General features: G+C 46.8%; 1 protein-coding gene across 8 annotated transcripts in view; it reads left to right on the forward strand.

Annotated features, from left to right (window-relative positions):
* Nucleotides 1-18,444, forward strand: part of Znf536 (zinc finger protein 536) — a 461,385-nt gene that overhangs the window by 260,732 nt on the left and 182,209 nt on the right. The window lies entirely within an intron of this gene.

An 18,444-nucleotide genomic window follows, 5' to 3' on the forward strand; every position in this document is an offset into this window, starting at 1 on the left:
AAGTAAATAAATGAAACCTCATGTTTTTACCCTCGACCTTCGCCTAATCTCTAGATGTGGCCAGGGTGGAATGCTGGGCGTGGCACACACTCTCTCTGATTTGCTTCCTTGTAATGAAAGGCTCACAGCAGGGTGAGAAATGGTATGAGTGTGTGGGAGCAAAGATCGTAACAAAAGAGAAGAGTGGCCAGTACACCCAGGGTTCCCATCTACAGAGGGACAGCCCCTCTGTGGGCAAGACTCTGCTCCTCACTCTTTTCCCCCCCGGGCAGCATCCCTATGTGGGTACATGGTCTTTCTCCTCTACCAAGACTGAATTCCTGAGAGTCCCAAACCTGAGTCTGCCCAGCCCACTTCTTTAAGCTAGGCTCCCATGCTAGATCACAAAGCTCCCATCACAGTCCTTGAATATAGGAGCTCATGGCCCATTATTTCTAACTCATGATCCCCAGGTCAGAGTCTTTCACTGCCCTCAGCCTTAGGGTCAGGAGTCTGGAGACTGTCATTTCAGTTTGCTCTGCCCTCACCTTGACTTGTTGTTCAGTCTTTCCGTGCCTCAGTTTCCTCATCTGTGCAATGGGTTAGTGTTACTTTCTACTCTGCAGGGATGCTGTGACAATAGATTCAAATCAAAGAGAGAAAGCCAAGCACAGTGGGGCAAGCAGTGAGAACTTAGGCTGAGGCAGAAGGATCACCTGAGTTCAAGGCCAACCTGAGCCACAAAGTTAAGATTTTTGTAGCAAAACAAACAACAAAAGAATTCTCAGAATGGGAACCAGTTGAGAAGCATTCTAGGCTCAGAAATTTGTCCATAGAACACTAGTGGTAGGAAGGGAAAGTTGGTTTTAGCAGCATGTCTGCTATGCCCTAAATCTCACTATAAGATTCACAGATCAGTCTAGAACATTCCAGATGCTCCTTTGCTGTTCACTGTAGTGCTCCTGGATAGCCCCTTCATCAGAGGTGGACCATAACTTGTAGTAGATAATACCCCATCTGTATTGAATACTTCATTCCCATTGTTGGTTGTATGAATCTGTTCAAGAGTTACAGGAAGAGGCGGGTGAAGCCAACCCTGGGGTGCAGACCCTGCAAGAAGCTGGGGGCAGAAGGTCTAAAGGGCTTTCAGTGTTTGGGTTAGATCTTTCTTGCTCCTTGAAGAGGCTTTATGAAGAGAGCCCTGGAGGAGATAACAGTGGTGTCTTTCACAATGGAAAGGTCAGCCAACATGTGTTTATTGAGCGACTCTGTGGGCCAGCCTTTCGCTTGGCTTTTGTCGGTGATTATGAGACGGGCAGACCCACGGGGTCCTCTTGGTAAGTCGGCTGCAATCAAGCCACGTGATAAAAATTAGCGAGCAATCCAGAGCACTGTGGCAGTGTGCAGAAATGTTCAGAAAATGGTTCCTAGGGTACCAGAGAGGCCAGGTCAGGCTTTGTGCCAGCCACAGTGACAGGAGCCACACAGAAGGGCAAAGGGAAGGTGGTCAGATAACCTCAGCATGGAGCAGGCAGGTGAAGGCAAGGTGTTGTGAGTGAGGAAGATCCCTCAGGCCAGCATAGCAGGGAGGAAGCTTCTCCATCCACTCACTCAGCCCCACTACCAAGTCCTGGGAAAAGGTCCTCGGACTTCCTGGTTCTCGGAGGGCAGCATCTTCCTCTCTGATCAGTGCTCTTCTTCCCCAGGCCTCTTTGAAATCTGACTAAGGTTCAGAGTTCGTGGTTGAGCGTCTCTGGATGCAATTTGGTACCCTAGCAGAATCAAGGGAGATCTGCTTTTACTTGAAAGGATGTTTCTTCCCCTCTTCCTCTGAGTACCTGACCCCACAATCATCGCTGACTTTGAAATAATAAACCCATCATAATTATGAGAATTAGTCTGGAGGCTTCTGCCTTGTTTGCTCAACTGAGGTTATTATGGCTGGTTTAGAGGTGGAGAGGGCGTCCGGAATCGGCTCAGCTGAGACGGCAAATTCAGACAGATGCCTGTGGGCTGGGGGTGGCCAGTGAGTGTGGGGAAGGAGTCAGTGGGAGGAACCTGGAAGTTCCTGTTCCTGGACTGAGCTTTGGGAGGTGGTCTTTGGAGAAGCTGGAGAGCATGACATCATGGGGTAGGAATGCTCCAAAGTTGCAGACATTTAGCACATTTAGCTCTGCAGGGCAGGGCCTTTCTCTGTTTGGTGGGAGTCCTACCTCCTATATATTATAGAGGTATAGTCAGAAGTCCTGGGATGGGAATGGACTTGGGCTGTGTCATTCAAGTACACATTCAAGTCACAAGTCCCCTTCATCTCCCTGCCCATGTTCCCTGTGTGTTCACCCATCCTCAGTCAGCCTTGTTATGTTTGGATGTGAAATGTCCTCCCAGGCTCATGTGTCCCGACACTTGGTCCCCAGTGGTCCATTGTTTCTGGAGGCTGGGGAAACTTTGGGACCATGGTCCAGGGAACATCAGTAGCTGAAAGAAGGTCCTGAAGGGGCTATCCACTTGTGATTCTGGCCCAAGCTCTCTGCTCTCTTGTGCAGGCTGCACACTGCAAGCTCCCACAGCCCCCGAGTACAGCAAGCCTCCCCACCACAATGAACTGTATTTCCTGAAGCTATGAACAAAAACAAAAGCTTTCCTCCCTCAAGTTGTTCATGTCAAGGATTTGTCACTGTGGCCAGAAAAGTGCCCACTCTGCCTGATTCTTTCTGGAAACTTCTATAGGCCCATGACTAGGAATATTTGGCAATCTCTCTATGGCCCAGGGTGGCTTTGAACCCACTGTATAAAGCCATATACAGTCACTGTTTCAGCTGTATGGTCCCCCTGTTCCTGGGCAGCAGGGTCCATCGCTTCCTCTTATAGGCAGAGGGCAATAGTGATGCAGCGGCCAGGGCAGCAGGTGGGGGAAGCAGAGTTCTTTGGAGGATAAGATTCAATATTCTTATAGGGTATTAAAGAAATGGAGCAGCCGTTAATGCAGAAGTCTTTCTTTGACTTAATTTATTATAATGTATGTGGCTACAATGTAGCTCATACTGCTGTTTTGGATCTGCGTTTTGATTCCCAAAATTGCAATCATGATAGGTGGATTATAACCGTGCTTTAACATACAGATGAGGAAATGTATTCTGGTGCAATTTTCCCCTAAGGAGAAGTCAGAGGATAAGGGGCAGGAGCTTTGTATAACCTCTCGACGTTTAGTTGTCTCTCTTGGTTACGGGGCAGAAATTAGCATCACAGGGACCCACGGAGCTACTGTATGAGTGTGTGGTACTGCTTTGAATGTCAGTCTAGAAGGGCTTCCAAAGGGACCAGAGAAACGGATTTTTGTCCATATTAAAGAAGGAGTCACCAATATCTAACTGAGCAAAGTTGTGTGGACTTGTCAAATTGTTTCACATTCAATAAATATTTATTCAGTGCTACCCTGGGCTATGAACCTTGCTAATGACCAGGGGTGCCCTAGTAAGTCACCAGAGTCAAAGAGGCACTGGGGAGTAGGTACTAGGTACCTCATTAGGGGGTAAGCCAGGAATGGGGGACACAGGTAGAAGGGTGGGAAAAGCTATGAGAAGCCTGAAGGGTTCCAGGCTGAGTGAGGCAAAGACACATGCCATCAGCACCCCGCAGACGGGAGAGCTGAGCTTCCATCCTCACTCTGCCGGTGCATGCGGACACCCACAAGAGCATATGTCTGCACAGACTTTATCCTCAGGCCCAGACACTCAGCAGAGGCACAAAGGCAGAACGAACTGCCTGATGTGCCTGCCTGGGGCCAGCACCCGCCCAGACGATCATATACTGAAGTTCTGCTTACCCAAAGCAAGCCACCTGCCTCTGGGGTGGGGCTCCCCAAAGCAGAACAGAATTGAAGCTGTCTGTGTGGATGTTGAGCTCTGGCTGAGGCAGGCATGGACAGCGAAGTGCCCTACCATGGGAGTTCTGGGCAGTCAGGGTGAGACTCCCCATGCCCTTTTTCCTCCTTCTCTCCTCCCCTCTTCCTCCCCAGTTCCTCAGGGATGGACTCAGGCAGTCCAAACCCATTACTCTCTGAAGGAGAATTCAACCCCAGGAGAAGTGGCTAGACAGGCCGAGGGCATAGGAGTAGGATCTGGGGCCACAGAGACCAGACATCCTGTATCCTGTGTCTCCTTCATAGCTAGGGAGAGCTGCTACAGGGCCAGGCCAGGCCATCTGCACTTAGGGTTGGATCTCACAGGATTAGGAAGGGCAGGTCCATGCAGGTGACTTTGGCCCTTCAAAAGAAAAGGCAGCCTCCCTAGATGTCACTATTGTAGAAGGGCCACCCTATGCTCCCCAGTATCACCTACCCATTGGCTTCTTAGTCACTATTTATGGGGCATCTCTTCTATCCCAGTAGTTTTAAAGATGTGTGAATGGGTGCCTTGGATTCTTCCCAATCTTTAAAGAACAGACATGTCAAGCAGGTCATTGGCCACATAAGCATCCCTTAGCTAAAATCCAAAATCCAAAGTGTCCTAGAATCTGAAATTTGAGCAGAGTACCAGCATTACCTGACCAACATGTAACAGCCAGTCAAAAAGCAGTGCATTACAAATACTGTATAATGGCTGGCAAGATAGCTGATGCATGAAAGATGCTTGCTATCATGACAGACCACCTGAATTTAAGGTTTGGGACCCACAGAATGGAAGGAGACAACCAACTTCCCAAAGTTGTTCTCTGACCTCTGTAGCATGAATCTTAAAAGGTCTTATTAAATAAAAAAATCATGGAGCCAGATATTGGGATCAATGCTGGAAGATCAGAGAAACAGAACAAGCCACATCCAACCTCACCTTGCCAATTTCTCAGCTGATCCTGTTTCCTCAAACTGGAAGCCTCTGAGTCCTCACCTGAATCGATCTCAGCTGAACTGTTGCTAAAAATCTAAAAACTTAACAAGCCTAGTTCCTGGTCCTCACGCCTTATATACCTTTCTGCTTCCTGCCATCACTTCCTAAGATTAAAAGTGTGCATCACCATGCCTGGCAGTTTCCAGTATGGTCTTGAACTCAGAGATCAGGATGGATCTCTGCCTCCCAAGTGATAGGATTAAAGGTGTATGTGCTATACCATTTTCTGGCCTCTACGTCTGTCTAGTGGCTGTTCTGTCCTCTGACCCCAGATAAGTTTATTAGGGTGCACGATATATTGGGGGACACAATATCATCATAGACCTCTTCCGCATATACATTTTTACACACACAGACACTGACAGTGCTGCTGGTCCTGAGTGTTTTAGATAAAGGATGTTCAGGTTGTCCCTCAGAAAGTTCTAGATGATTTAGAGAATGTCTTTTCCAGCACAGGGCTCTTCAGGAATCTGGAGGTGGTGTGAAGGTTGGGGGCTGGGGCTGGTTTTGTCTTTCAAGAAGGAAGATGGATAAAGTCCAGGAGGGAGAAATCCCCCACCAGGCGATGGTAGGTCATTATGGGAGTTTAAGATGGCCCAGAGCAGAGGGGATGGGAGAGTAGGGATAGCACCTTCATGGTTCTGCAGGCATCATGGAAAAAAGGTCCTTGGTTTCCCAGGCTACATTCCTCAAGCCCCAACACATTATTTGGTCATTCTCCCCACTCCCCACAGACAGCTCTGAAGCTCCTAATCAGTTATTTCTATTTAAGGTCCTTGCTCCTCCATATTGAGGTGTGCTTTTCTGGGACAGGGCACGGGCTAGCCTTCTTAGGTATAGGCTCCTGGAATGCAAAAATAAAACCCACCGTGCCTGGCACCCTGAGACTGATCACTATGTAATGAATGAGGTGCTCAAGGGAAACGTTGAGAGGCAGCTTCAACCTGCCTCAGCCATTGAGTAGAGAGCTGGGATGGTGAGGCCATCGCAGCCACGGCCTGTCCCTTTGCTCTGTCACCCACCCACTCAGGTTTTCCTTTTTCCACCCCCTGCTTACCTGTTCACCTCAGAAGAATGTTTGTAGGGTAGATGCCCCAGAAAGCTGTATGTCCTGGACCATAGAATCTGGGAATATGTGAAGACCTGTTAGGTTTCCTACCACTGGGAGCCGGGTGGCACCCAGCATCAGGAAAAGTACTTGTACTCTACACACAGGGGAGGGTCGACCAGCTGGTGCATTCCTATGTGACTCCATCACATAGACCATCACCTGTTGGTTTATCTGGCTTGTTTGGATTGTGTTTTGGACCTTGTAGGTGGCAAAAGGGGGGCTATGAGTTGAGAATCCACCAGATGGCCTTTCCTCTCATGGTCTCACTTGATTCTCACAAGGGATTGCAAAGCAGGTGCCTCGATTCCCATCTTAGAGGCAGCGTTGGAGGCTGGGCAAGGTTAGGAAGCATTTACGAATAGCTCAGAAACAGCAGTGCCAGGGTGGAGCCCAGAGCCAGCTGTGGCAGAGCCTCTGGCTTTGCAGGGTTGCAGAAAGAAAGCAGATTCCTTTGCCATAAGCATCAGCACCCAGCCATCCAACTCTACACAAGCTAGCGGATGTTCGCCATGCAGTTTGCTCAGATTACAGAGTGTGAGTACAGGGCAGAGTGATAGCTCGTCTCACAGAGTCAAAAGGACCTCAGTGTGTTCAGCTGTTTGAGTTGAGCAGGCCCCTGAAGCCCCTTCAGGTGGACAGGAAAGCTACTGCACATCGCTGTCGCTGGAGAGAGCTGGGCTGACCCTTGTACCTGGGGACTGTGTATCATGCCCCTGCCACTCACAGGGCTAGAAATGTGTCTTTAATAATTCACTGGTGTGTGGTTCTTTTATCCGTATCCACAGAAAGGATATGCAGTTTTGGTCTTTCTACCTGAAGTGCTTCCTAGAATTTCAGGGCTAGAGCTGGTAGGCTCATTGACTCATGTCTCTGTCCCCTCATGTATAGTATAGGCCAGCCTTGAGTGAGTGTCAACTCTGGGCTATGTGGGGAGTGAGACATCCAGCACAATTTGACATGCCAGATGTAGAGCTGATATCAGAGAAGGGCCAAGTGTGAACTCTGTACCTGGCCCAAGAAACTAGTCAAGGAGTCACTCTGAGTGGGACTGGAACTATCAGTCATTATGACTAGGGAAGGATGAGGGCTGATTTCTAGCTGAGGAAGGCCAGGTGTGGGGCTATGTCAGAGGAAAACAAGATTGTCAAGAACTATCAAGAACACGGCCAGCAATATGGCTCAGTGAGTTAAGGGGATTGCCACACAAGCCTGGGGCCCTGGGTTTGATCACAGGAATCCATATAAAGGTGGAAGAAAAGATTGATCCCACAGAGTCGTCCTCTGGAGTCCACATGTGGGTCCTGGCACATGCTACCACCACTAACAAAGAGATGTAACAAAGAACTGCCAGAAGCAGGTTCACCCTCCTGCCATGTGTTGCTTGAGGGAAGAAGGAAGTTTGTAAAGCACACACGGTGGTCACGGCTGAGATGCCCTGCCTTCGGAGTGGCCTCGGAACTCAGCCTTCCCACAAGGGTTGTTTGCAGGACACATGCCATGTCCACCACGTGTCTGCAAGTACCAAGATGGCAGACAGGGCCTGGGCCCCAAGTCAGAGCTGGGGGGGGGGGATATCTATGCGCTCTGAAAGGCTGACAGCTGAGCCTCGAACCCAGGACCTTGAGCATGCAAGAGAAGATTTCTGCCAACACCCTGGGTAGATTTGTTGTTGTTGCTATTTATTTCTAATTTTTACATGCCAGACAAAATATTTATCATTACATAGTATTAAAGAGATGGGCATTTATTCAAAACAATTTTAGATCTTGATCTAGTGATGATGTCTCTCTGATAAAGATTCTCAAATTAAGAGGGCTAGAGGTCCACGGAGCTCAAAGATGACAGGAACTTCAGCGCTGGCAATTGACACTTGTTTTCTGCCACTGTTTACTCTTCAATAAAAAATGCATATTTACCATAGCAACCTCCTGGTCACGTGGTGCCCTGTCTTACTGCTACCCTCTAAAACAGAATAGCTTCTTAAAGAAACACACACACCCTAACAGGAATGCTTTTCAGATGCAAAAATGGGTTCTTTCTAAGGAAGCTTCTTCCCTGTCATTAATGCTAATAAACACATCATCTTTACAGATATCATTTTTGTCCTGTATCTTAAATTTAGGACATTGATTACAGAAGTCTAAAGAAAATTACTCCTGGAGAGGCTTTTGATACTTCAAGGATCTGTGGAGTATTTTAATATAATGTTAAATACACACACAGAGAGACACAGCCAGACACACAGACACAGCCAGACACAGACAGACAGACAGACAGACACACACACACACACACACACACACACACACACACACACACACACACACACACACATCTATATACTAGATGCCAGCCGCCTGCCTCGTCTGGAAGGGAGTTCGGCGTGGATTCTAATGACCTGCCGCTTCATCTGTGATTAAAGATTGTCATCTATGCGAAGCTCAATTGCAGCCTGAATTGTTTTTCCGCTGTTAACTTGGGAGAATTGCCGGGGTTTTAAGAGCTTTGCAGAAACCGCTCCAACCTGGACTGCTCAGGAAACAAACACTGATCCCAGTTCTAGAGTCTGAATGTGTGCCATCCCATGAGTCAGGGCAGTGGAGAGAGAGAGACCTCAGGTCACCCGGAACTTCCTGCCTATAGCTCAGCCTTCTGGTACCACCCGTTTTAGGAGCCCCTGTTTGTGAGAGCCTTCTGAGCTCTGTGATGAGAGCTGTCTCTCCCCTACCCTGTACAGGACATTAGGTTATGAATGATCATGAGATAAGAACATGGAACCTTAGAAAGCTAACTGGTTTGTTCAGGATTACACAGCTAAGAATTGGTAGAACTTGGCTTTCCTCCTATTTTTGGTTTGAGCTTCTTTGAGACAGGCACTTGCTATGTGGCTAGCCTGGCCTTCAACTCTCTAAGTAGTCCAGGCTGGCCTTAGTTTTCCTGCTTCGGCCTGTCTCGAGGGCTGGGATTGCAGGCATGTGCCACTAGACCTGCCTGGCACTTGGTTTGACCTGAGGCCTTTTGTATTGTAAAACTCTCTGTTGGGAACCTGTCCACCCAGTACAACTGTAGAAGTTAAGCAGAGAAACCCCTAGAAAAGGGGCGGCAAAAATGGTGCCTTCCTCACCCGTGTTCCCAGAGGATGCTGGGGCAACCTCAGTATAGATCAATTCAGGGGTTTGTTTGTTTTTTGCTTATTTGTTTGCTTAAGTTTTTTTTTTCTTGTTTGCTTTTGTTTGATGGGAGCAGGGTCTTGTTAAGTAACCCAGGCATGTCTCTGACTTGTGATTCACCTCCGACCCCCCAAGTGCTGGGATTACAGTTATGTGCCACCACACTCAACTTGAGCCAAGTTTTTAGAAACTCCCTTTCTGTCCCGATGTTCACCCAAGCCTGACAGCTGCAAAAACCCTGTACAGCACTGAAGTCAGAATTGGGGTGCCACTGTCTCTGTGATGGCAGAGTCCTGGGGCTGGGGCTGCACTGTTTGCATAGGCAGAACTCTGGTCAGCACCCCTGGCAGTGTAGGGCTGGGGCCTGGCGGGTTTTGTTGTTGTTTTTAAATTCCTTTCATCTACATGTAAGCCAGTGTGAAAAACAGGAACATACTGTGAGCCTTTTATGCTTAATGGCTTTGGGGGAAAATCCGATTGTGAAGTAGTGCAGGGCTCTGTGCCCCAAAGTGGCCTGAACACAGCAGAGGAGAACTGCCCAGACCCTATGCCCTGCCAACCAATCCAACCAAGGCGTGTACACGAGCCATTTCATAATTATCCATCATGACTGCCTCTGTGCTGCTTTAATAGATTATTTAAAATGGTGCGTGTGCCTCTCGTGCAACCTCGAGTCAGCCCCGAACTGTACATACATACAAGCTGGGAGAGGTAATTGCTTATCATGTATCTCTTTGTTCCAGACACTTTTATAAAAGACTATGTATTATGTATGGTGTGACCTTCAAATGTCAGGAATGTGTTGTGCAATAAACTGTCAATATTTGTGGTTATAAGGTACCAGATGACTTTTACAATAATTGGAACGGCTATATTAAAAGCTTGGATCACTCAGCTGGTTAAAGAGAAAGACACAGGCCAGCATTCACCAGGGACTCGCCTTCTGCCAACTATTAAATGAAAGATATTGCAAGGTGCTTACGATGTCTTCTTTGTTTAAGAAAGAATATGGCATGACAGGTCTCTAGGGGAGGCATCATCTCCGAAGCAGCCTTCCTCCTTTCAGTAGGTGCAATCCCCGGGAGGCGACTCAGCTCCACAAGTTATGGCGACTGACCAAATGGAGTTTAGAAAGGATGGGTCCAGCTAGGCCACAGCTGCCTAGGGAAAGAATTCCGCCAGTGAGGGCTCCAACCTGCTCTCCACCCCACCCAAGGAGAAGAGGCTGTAAATTATCTTAAGAGGATCTTAAAAGCCATGTTTTTTCCCCCTCTCTTAGGAAAATAAATTATATAGAAATCTTTGGGGAATTTATGGTGTGCTGAAAGTAGAGCTTTCTATAGTCCGTCTTTCTTTTCTTTCTTCCTTCCTTCCTTCCTTCCTTCCTTCCTTCCTTCCTTCCTTCCTTCCTTCCTTCCTTCCTCCCTCCCTCCCTCCCTTCCTCCCTCCCTCTCTCCCTTCCTTCTTTCCTTCCTTGCTTCCTCTCCTCTTCCTCCTTCTTTTGAAACGGGAGTTCTCAAATTATAAAAAAGGAAAGTGTCATGACTATTTTCAAATGATTATAATAGTGATCAGATCATAGATGGCTTTAAGAACCTCTATGTTTGGTGATGTCTCAAGCCCTTTCCTGCCAGGACGCCCAAAGCAGCTTCTCTCTCACAAGTGCCAATCTTAGCATTTGAATTCTAATTTTCTTACTTTCTGAACTTCCTAGATAAGTGTTCTACCATAGAACTACATACATCCCTAACTCTCTTTTTATTTTTTAGTTTGAGGCAGGATCTTTCCAACCCGCCCATGCTGGCTTTGACCTTGTTGTGACTGTCCTGCCTCAGCTTCTGAATAGCTGGGATTACAGACATGAGTTAACTCCATTCATTTCTAAAAGTATGTATTGAACACTAGCTATAAACTGAGTCTCGACCATGTGCCAAGGGTATAATGCTGAATGACAGCAGTCTGCCTCTGTTCCCATCCTGTTGGAGGAAAGGAATGGGCAGTAATGACTTTGATATCCAGGTCATGTGTCATCTGCTTCAGAAGTGGACTGGGTTCTGGAGGGCCAGACCGAAGAGTGGGGAAGGCAGAGACTTCTTCCACAACCTGCTCAGAGGTAGCTCCCCTTGGAGGTGGCAGGGGGACAGAGGCGGCTTCCCTCAGAGGAAATGTGGGATGAAAGCCCAAAGAGAAGTGCCCTTGTGAATTCTGGGAAGGGAGCTCCAGGAAGAGCAGGCAGCAGGAGGAAAGCTACAAGGATGGAGCCTGCCTTCAAGGGGTGGACATGAGAAAGGTGGGGGAGGGGAGGGCTCCGGCAGGGTGGCAGGACTTGGGCAAAGGTTTGGAGATCTAGGAGAATTGGAGGTGAGTAGAAAGAGCAGCAAGCTACAGTAGCTGCCTCCTCCCATCCACACCCCACATGAAGCAGAAGCTTTCTTGGGAGATCGCAGGTCCTATTATGGCCCATTAAGCAGTGCTTAAAACATCCCACTGCTTTCCTAACCCAAACTACCAAAGTCCAAATTCCTCCAAACAAAAACATGGTTAAGCCTATCACAGCAATATCCCAGTCCCTGGCACCAACTTCTGTCTTAGTTAGAGTTTCCTATTGCTGTGAAAAGACATCATGACCACGGCAACTCTTATAAGGAAAGCATTTAATTGAGGGGGCTCACTTACGGTTTCAGAGGTTCAGCCCATTATCATCATGGTAGAGAGCATAGCAGCATGCAGGCTGAAGGAGCAGCTGAGTGTCCTACAGCTTGCAGGCACCAGGAAGTTGAGTGAGACACTGGGCAGTATCCTGAGCATAGGAAACCTCAAAACCTACCCCCACAGTTCCTCCAACAAGGTCATACCCTCTCTAACAAAGTCACATCTCCTAACAGTGCCACTCTCTGTGAGATTATTGAGGGGGCAGTTACATTCAAACTACCACAGTGGGTATGCAGAGCCCCCAAAACACCTCACACCTAATGAATGCATTGTTTCAGGTAAACTGACCCCTAACCCTGCCTACTACTGCCCTAATCACAGTCCCAATCTGGAGACTAAGAGTGCCCACTAATTACAGTTTGAATCTGGGCTGTCCTATAAGTTCATACCTTGAATCCTTGTTCACAATCTGGTGACATTATTTTGGAAGGTGGACCAGACTACTGGAAATAGGTCACCAGGAAAGTAGGTCTTGGAAGATTATAGTCTCACTCCCTCAAGGACCCCCTACCCCTTCTGGCCCATGGTGAGGTGAGGAGTCGCCACAACACATTCCCACACTTCCCTGCCATCATGTACTGAGACTCTCAGAAACCATGAGCCAAGAGACAAACAACTTTTATCTCTCCAGTTGCTTCTGCTGGGTATTTTGGTCACAGACATCAAAGTAACTAATATGCCGTCCATAGCCTGTGGGAAGCCTTCAGAACCGCAGCAGGAGCCGGCAGCCCACGGATTACAGTGATGTTATTAATAGCAGCATCTGTGGATAAGAAAGGAGAGACCCCATGGGTGGCCCAGTCACAGCAGGTGGCAGGCATGTCCCTTAGACTCCCTCTCTGACCATTGAGAAAGGACTGTGGGCTAGGTAAAAACCAGAAACATGCCTGGTCCACAGTGCTTGATCTAAAGCTCAAGTGTGTCTTAAGGGAAATTAATCCACGTGTTGCTCATTCACTTTCACTGAATTCATCAAAATGTTGTGTTAGAGAAGTGATTTGAAATCCTAGTATCTGATATTTTGTTTCTTTTTAAAAAGTGGTTTAGTCTTTTAATGACCTACTTCCCCAATTCCAAACTCTACTTTGCCAGCCAGCATCAAATTGAGCTATGCTCAGTTTTGAGTTTGGGTTGAAGGTAAGTGGTGGAGCCATGAAGAGGATCCTACCTCCTCACCTCATGGACTCTGGGGCCTACCTGGTGCCCCAGACCCAATAACCCAGTAGGAAGCTGGCTGTTGGTAAAAAACTAAAATAAAACAACTTTTTATTTAAAAACTTGGTTTTGCCCATCCATATTAATGCTTAGCTGTTGACCATGACTATATATGGCCATTAGCAAGCTTTAATAAGACAAGAGAGACAGCAAGTTAATTCTGGCCTACTCCAAGAATTCTGTCTTTCAGGGGCTCACTTATTGTCATGTTACCACTTATATAAATAGGCTAATTTTTATTTTCAGAAATAGAATACTCACTTTGCATCCTCAGAATCTTTACTACCATGATCATTGCTGATCAATATTTATTTATTAGATCTTATTTTATTTATATGTGTGAATATTTATTTTTGTTTTTTTATTTTATTTATTTATTATATTATGTGAATGTATGCTGTGTGTGTGTGTGTGTGTGTGTGTGTGTGTGTGTGTGTGTGTGTGTGTGTGTGTATGAGGCCTGAAGAGGGCATCCCTAGAGCGGGAGTTACAAGTGGGCATGAGCTGCCTGCTGTGGGTGCTGGGAACTGAACTCTGCAAGAGCAACCAGCACCCCTAACAGCTGAGCCATCTCTCTAGCCCACCCGATCATTGCTTTATTGGAGCCTGTTAACGCTAAAGCTTTCAGCATAAAGGAAAGTGTTGGGCTTTGAAAAGGAACTCTGCATTCCTTTGGACTTTCTCCAAGGTGTTATTTTTTTTGCCCCACAGAAGATCTGAAAGCCTTGGTGTATTTGGGCAAACGCTTTAAGAAGGATGTCACTTCTCAGGGACCCACTGAGTTGACTGCCCACACCTTTTGGTCTCTACATAGTTTTTACCACCTTCTTTAAATAATGGGAGTTGTGTTTTTGAGATCTCTTTGTACATTTAGACTTTCAGAGTTAGCTGACCGGTCATCTCTGGAAATGGGGCCGAATGGGAGTTACACTAAATGGTTTGTAGTATTTACAGTACCATAGCATGTTGTGAAATAGAGTAGTGCATGGCTTGGGTGGACAGGAAGCCCTGCTCCCACAAGCACTGGCTGGGGAAACTATGTTCACTGTGAGAACTTCCTTCCCATCATCATCATCTACATCATCATCATCATCACTATATATTTTTAAGCAATCTTTCTAAAATGTATTCATTTTATGTATTCATTCAGGCTTTCTGGTATTTACTGATGATACACATACACAATTCAAAAAATCCTGCCCCCATTCTTTGATTTATAGGACTACTTCTAAAATTGATATACACCCAGAAGACTTTAGCCAATTCTCTCTCTTTTTTTTAAGTTTTTTTTACATTTAATTAAAATATAATTACACCATTTTTTTAGTCCTTCCTCTTTTCCCTCCAGTTGGTTCCCATGCCCCGATCCCTGTTTTGCTCCCTCTCAAATTTGTACTCTCTCTTTAACTATTATTGCTGTATGTGTGAATGCACACACACGTGTGTGCATGTATAATGCTGAGCCTGTTTAATGTTGCTCTTATGTGTATGTTTTTAGGACTGACCACTTGGTATTAGATAACCATTCAGGGAGTCATCCCTGGGAAAGACTAATTCTCCCTCTCTCTGCAGTCCTTATAATTGCCTGTATCTTTTCATCTAGGAGTGGAAGCTAGTGAAATCTCCCTCATTCATGTTGGCATGCCAACAAGCAGTATCATTATTCATCTCTTGTTTAAGCAGCCTTAAACTCATAGGAGTGGCTTCCCTGTCACATCTAGGGGACACAATCTCACAGCAGACTTCCTGGTCCTCTAGCTCTTACGTTCTTTTCGCCCCTCTTCCAAGATGTAGTCATAGTCAATGCTTGACCATCTCTGTGTATTAATGTTACCAAAGTTTATTTCCCATTCATACCAGGCTAGCCAGGTATGAGTCTGCCATTTTAACTCTTGCATAGCAAGGTGCTGAGGTTGAGAAGGGGTAGGGTGCTTGGCTTTGATGTCTCTTTTTCCTTCATTGACTGGAACCAGTCACCTGGTGTCAATATAGCACAAGGGAAGTTGGGAAATGTAGTCCATGAAGTACAGTACACAAGAAGGAAGGAAGTACATGTTGTCCTTTACCCAGTTTCTTCCCCACCCCCATATCTTTGAGATATACCCCCTAGTTCTAGGGTGAGGCCAGGGTGGGTGAATTGAGGCAGTGGGCAGAGACAGCCTGGGATGGACTTGGGGCTCCTCCAGCATCACAGCACCACAGGAAGTCAGAGTTGAAAGAACTGGTGGTCCAACCCTCTTCACTCCCTCCACCCCCAGAGGAGAAACCGTGGCCAGAGGGGATGAAGGACTTGCCTAGGGACAGCCAGGCATTGAGCATACAGAATGAAAAGACTCCACCTCCAACTTATCTCCTAGGAGCTGCTTGGACAAATTTATCAAGGGAGCTTAGTGTTTTAGGACAACCTATGGGAAAACCCACCTTTAACCACAAAATCATCTTATAAGTCAAAAATTTAAATTCTAAACATATTATTTATGAATGAGGTTTAGAGTATCAAGCACAAGGTGCCTGTGAATGAAAAATCATGTCTGTTGTACAATCAGATAGCCAGACCTAGGGCTGATTTCAGACAGCCCTTCTTGTATTTGACATGCCTATATTTAAAGTTGGAGGACTCGACTTCCCAAGTATTCATTGGCCTTGGATCTTCAGTACTGTCGTATGGTTCTGTTGACAAGGATGGCAAGGTAGCCTGTGGTCTCCAGGTACAGGAGCAGCTTCCTTGGGGCTTAATGTCCCCTGGGTGGCTGACTTCACCCAACCGTCAGAGGCTTTGAACAAGCAAATGGAAAGGAGGAGACATGGTTTCTGACCCTGAGAAGATGAAATTAGGAAGGTCTGTCACTTGATGGCTTTCCCCAAATAACATATCACTGAAACACTACTTGAAATGACATGGTTCTCTCTCCTTGTATTAACCAGTAAGTAACTTCCAGCTTACAGCAGAGGCTTTCAGACTTGTTTCTGAAATTCTGAGGCAGAAGCAAACGTGGCTCATGCTTCTCAGGAATGTTATTTGCAGCATCTATGTAAGGCATTGCTTTGGAAAAGATGGCCCCATGTTATTCAGGAGCATGGAGAAATGATGCAGAGTTCACAGGGCAAGTTTCTTGGTCACATGTCATCAGAATACACCCTGGATGGGGTGTGCTGTTATGTCAGGGGGCAGGCAGGGCTGTCTGTCCTTATCAGAGGATCACCAAGGGCCAGATGGCAAATTCAGCACTGTTCTCTTGACCACTTGGAGAAAGTGTTTTATAGGAGGGAAAAGAAATTGTGCATGTTTAAGGAGAGGGAAATAAGGGTTGAGGACCATTGAGATGGCTTAGTGGATCAAGGCACCTGTTGCAGAGCCTGACAGCCGTATTTTTGATACTGAGGGCCCACAATGTGGAAAGGAGAGACTAATCCATGCATGTTGTACTCTTACTGTCACAGGCACGTGCACTTGTGGGCACACAAACACTACAAAATAAATACACAAATGTAATTTTAAAAAGGTCGCTTTGAAATCTTGAACCATTTGACAGCTCACTAACCATTTGACAAACGATCATGGAGGCAATTTTATTATGCCTTTGGAGTGACAGCTTTCAGGGTCTGCAGCCACACCTTGGCTGCCCTTCATGTAATGACGGTGGGGTATAGCAGGATCAGTGGCTAGATGTGGCCCAGCAGGGTGGCAGGGGGACACGGTAAGCACTTCTGTACTCTGAGCAAAGTAGGCACCAGGAGCCACATGTCTTCCAAAACTCTTGGTTCTTGGGGTTGAATGCAGCTTCATGTGTTCCTGCTCACTAGCTCCCACCCCAGGACTGGTTTGGACTGGATTTATCCACAAAGCCCCATGTGTATGCATTGGGCAGAGACTGCAGAACCATACCCAGACTTCCTTGTGCTTGGCTTCCCGCCTCTGCGGACACTTCCTGGGACCACCCACCATTCCCCTTCGTTGTGGCCCAGAGTTTGTTTTTCCAGAAGGATTAGTTTAAGAGTAAACCGCCATAGGCCTGCTGGCCCTCCGGGAGAAAACTGTTTCTGCGTAAAGTGAAAATTAAACTCTTAAATCTGCAAAGAAAGCTGTTTATCTTACAAATTTATTCCTTTTATTGGACCACACATATCCACGATAGAAAGATAAAAGGGAAACAGACACGGGCCATCACTTAGAGTGACATATAGCCAGGCATAGGTCATCACAACTTCTGTAAAGCCTTCCAAAGTAGGGTGTCGCCTCTCCCCATATTTACCTAGAATAGTCTGAGCAAGTCCTCACCAGAAGCTGCAGTAGAAATGGGTCCTTCCTCACCATGAGCACAGCTTCTGTTCAACTGCCATGTTGTTCTTGCACACTGGAGCCTTGCTGGAAAAGGCTGCTGGGGTGGATCGTGGGAAAGAGGTCTGCACCTGCCTGACTCTAGCCTGGCATCAAGTCCTGTTTATGATTTTAAAAGGCCTCCAAACTTAAGTCAGGGCACTCCGGGCATTTTAATCTGGCTTATCATTTCTTAAAGTGACCCAAGGAAAAGTAAGTCTGGATGATTTGAGATGGGCAGATGTTGTGGACTGGGGAAGGTGGGGGTACAGGGATGAGCACAGGGAGATGGCATTTGAGTTGTTCAAATGCAGGTGGACTGCATGAAGTGGTTCAGGCCTGTCATCCCAATACTCAGAAGTATTGTGAGTTCAATGCTAGACTAAGCTACATGGTGAGATTCTGTCTCAAAAGACAAAAGAAAGAGAGAAAGGGAGGAAGGAAGGAAAGGAGGAAGGAGGGAGGAAGGGAGGGAGGGAGGGAGGGAGGGAGGAAGGGAGGGAGGGAGGGAGGGAAGAAAGAAGGAAAAAATTAAAATACAGATTTGGAGAGATGGCTCAGTAGTTACAAGCACATGCTGTTCTTGCAGAAGACCTGAGTTTGGTTCCCAGCACCCATGATAGGCTGCCCACAGCCTATAACTCCAGATCCAGGGCATCACTTGACCTCTTCTGATCTTCATGTGGAGAGCCCCCAGCCACGTATTATTAAAAAATAAAAATAAGTCTGAAACAAAACAGCAAAGAAATTAAGAGCTAGAGGTGTGGTTACCTAGCATGGTAGAGCCTGGGCTGCTTCTCACCACAGCAAAAGGAAAACCCTGGGGAGGCTCAGCCTGCAGTGTGGGAGACATTGTGTGGGGCCTGTGTGACCCAGCTTTGCCACACTATCTGAGCTTTTCATCCTTACCCATAAGTCATCTTTGGGTGCTTCTCATGTTTGTTGGAATGCCTATAAATCTGGTGCTCAGTGAGGTGACAGGCTTTGGGTGAGAGTTCTGCATGTGGATAAGCCTAATCCTCCCATTTGTAAAAATTAGGAGTTAAAAACCCT

The sequence above is a fragment of the Peromyscus maniculatus genome, chromosome 1, assembly GCF_049852395.1.
Source record: "Peromyscus maniculatus bairdii isolate BWxNUB_F1_BW_parent chromosome 1, HU_Pman_BW_mat_3.1, whole genome shotgun sequence".
Classification (NCBI taxonomy): domain Eukaryota; kingdom Metazoa; phylum Chordata; class Mammalia; order Rodentia; family Cricetidae; genus Peromyscus; species Peromyscus maniculatus.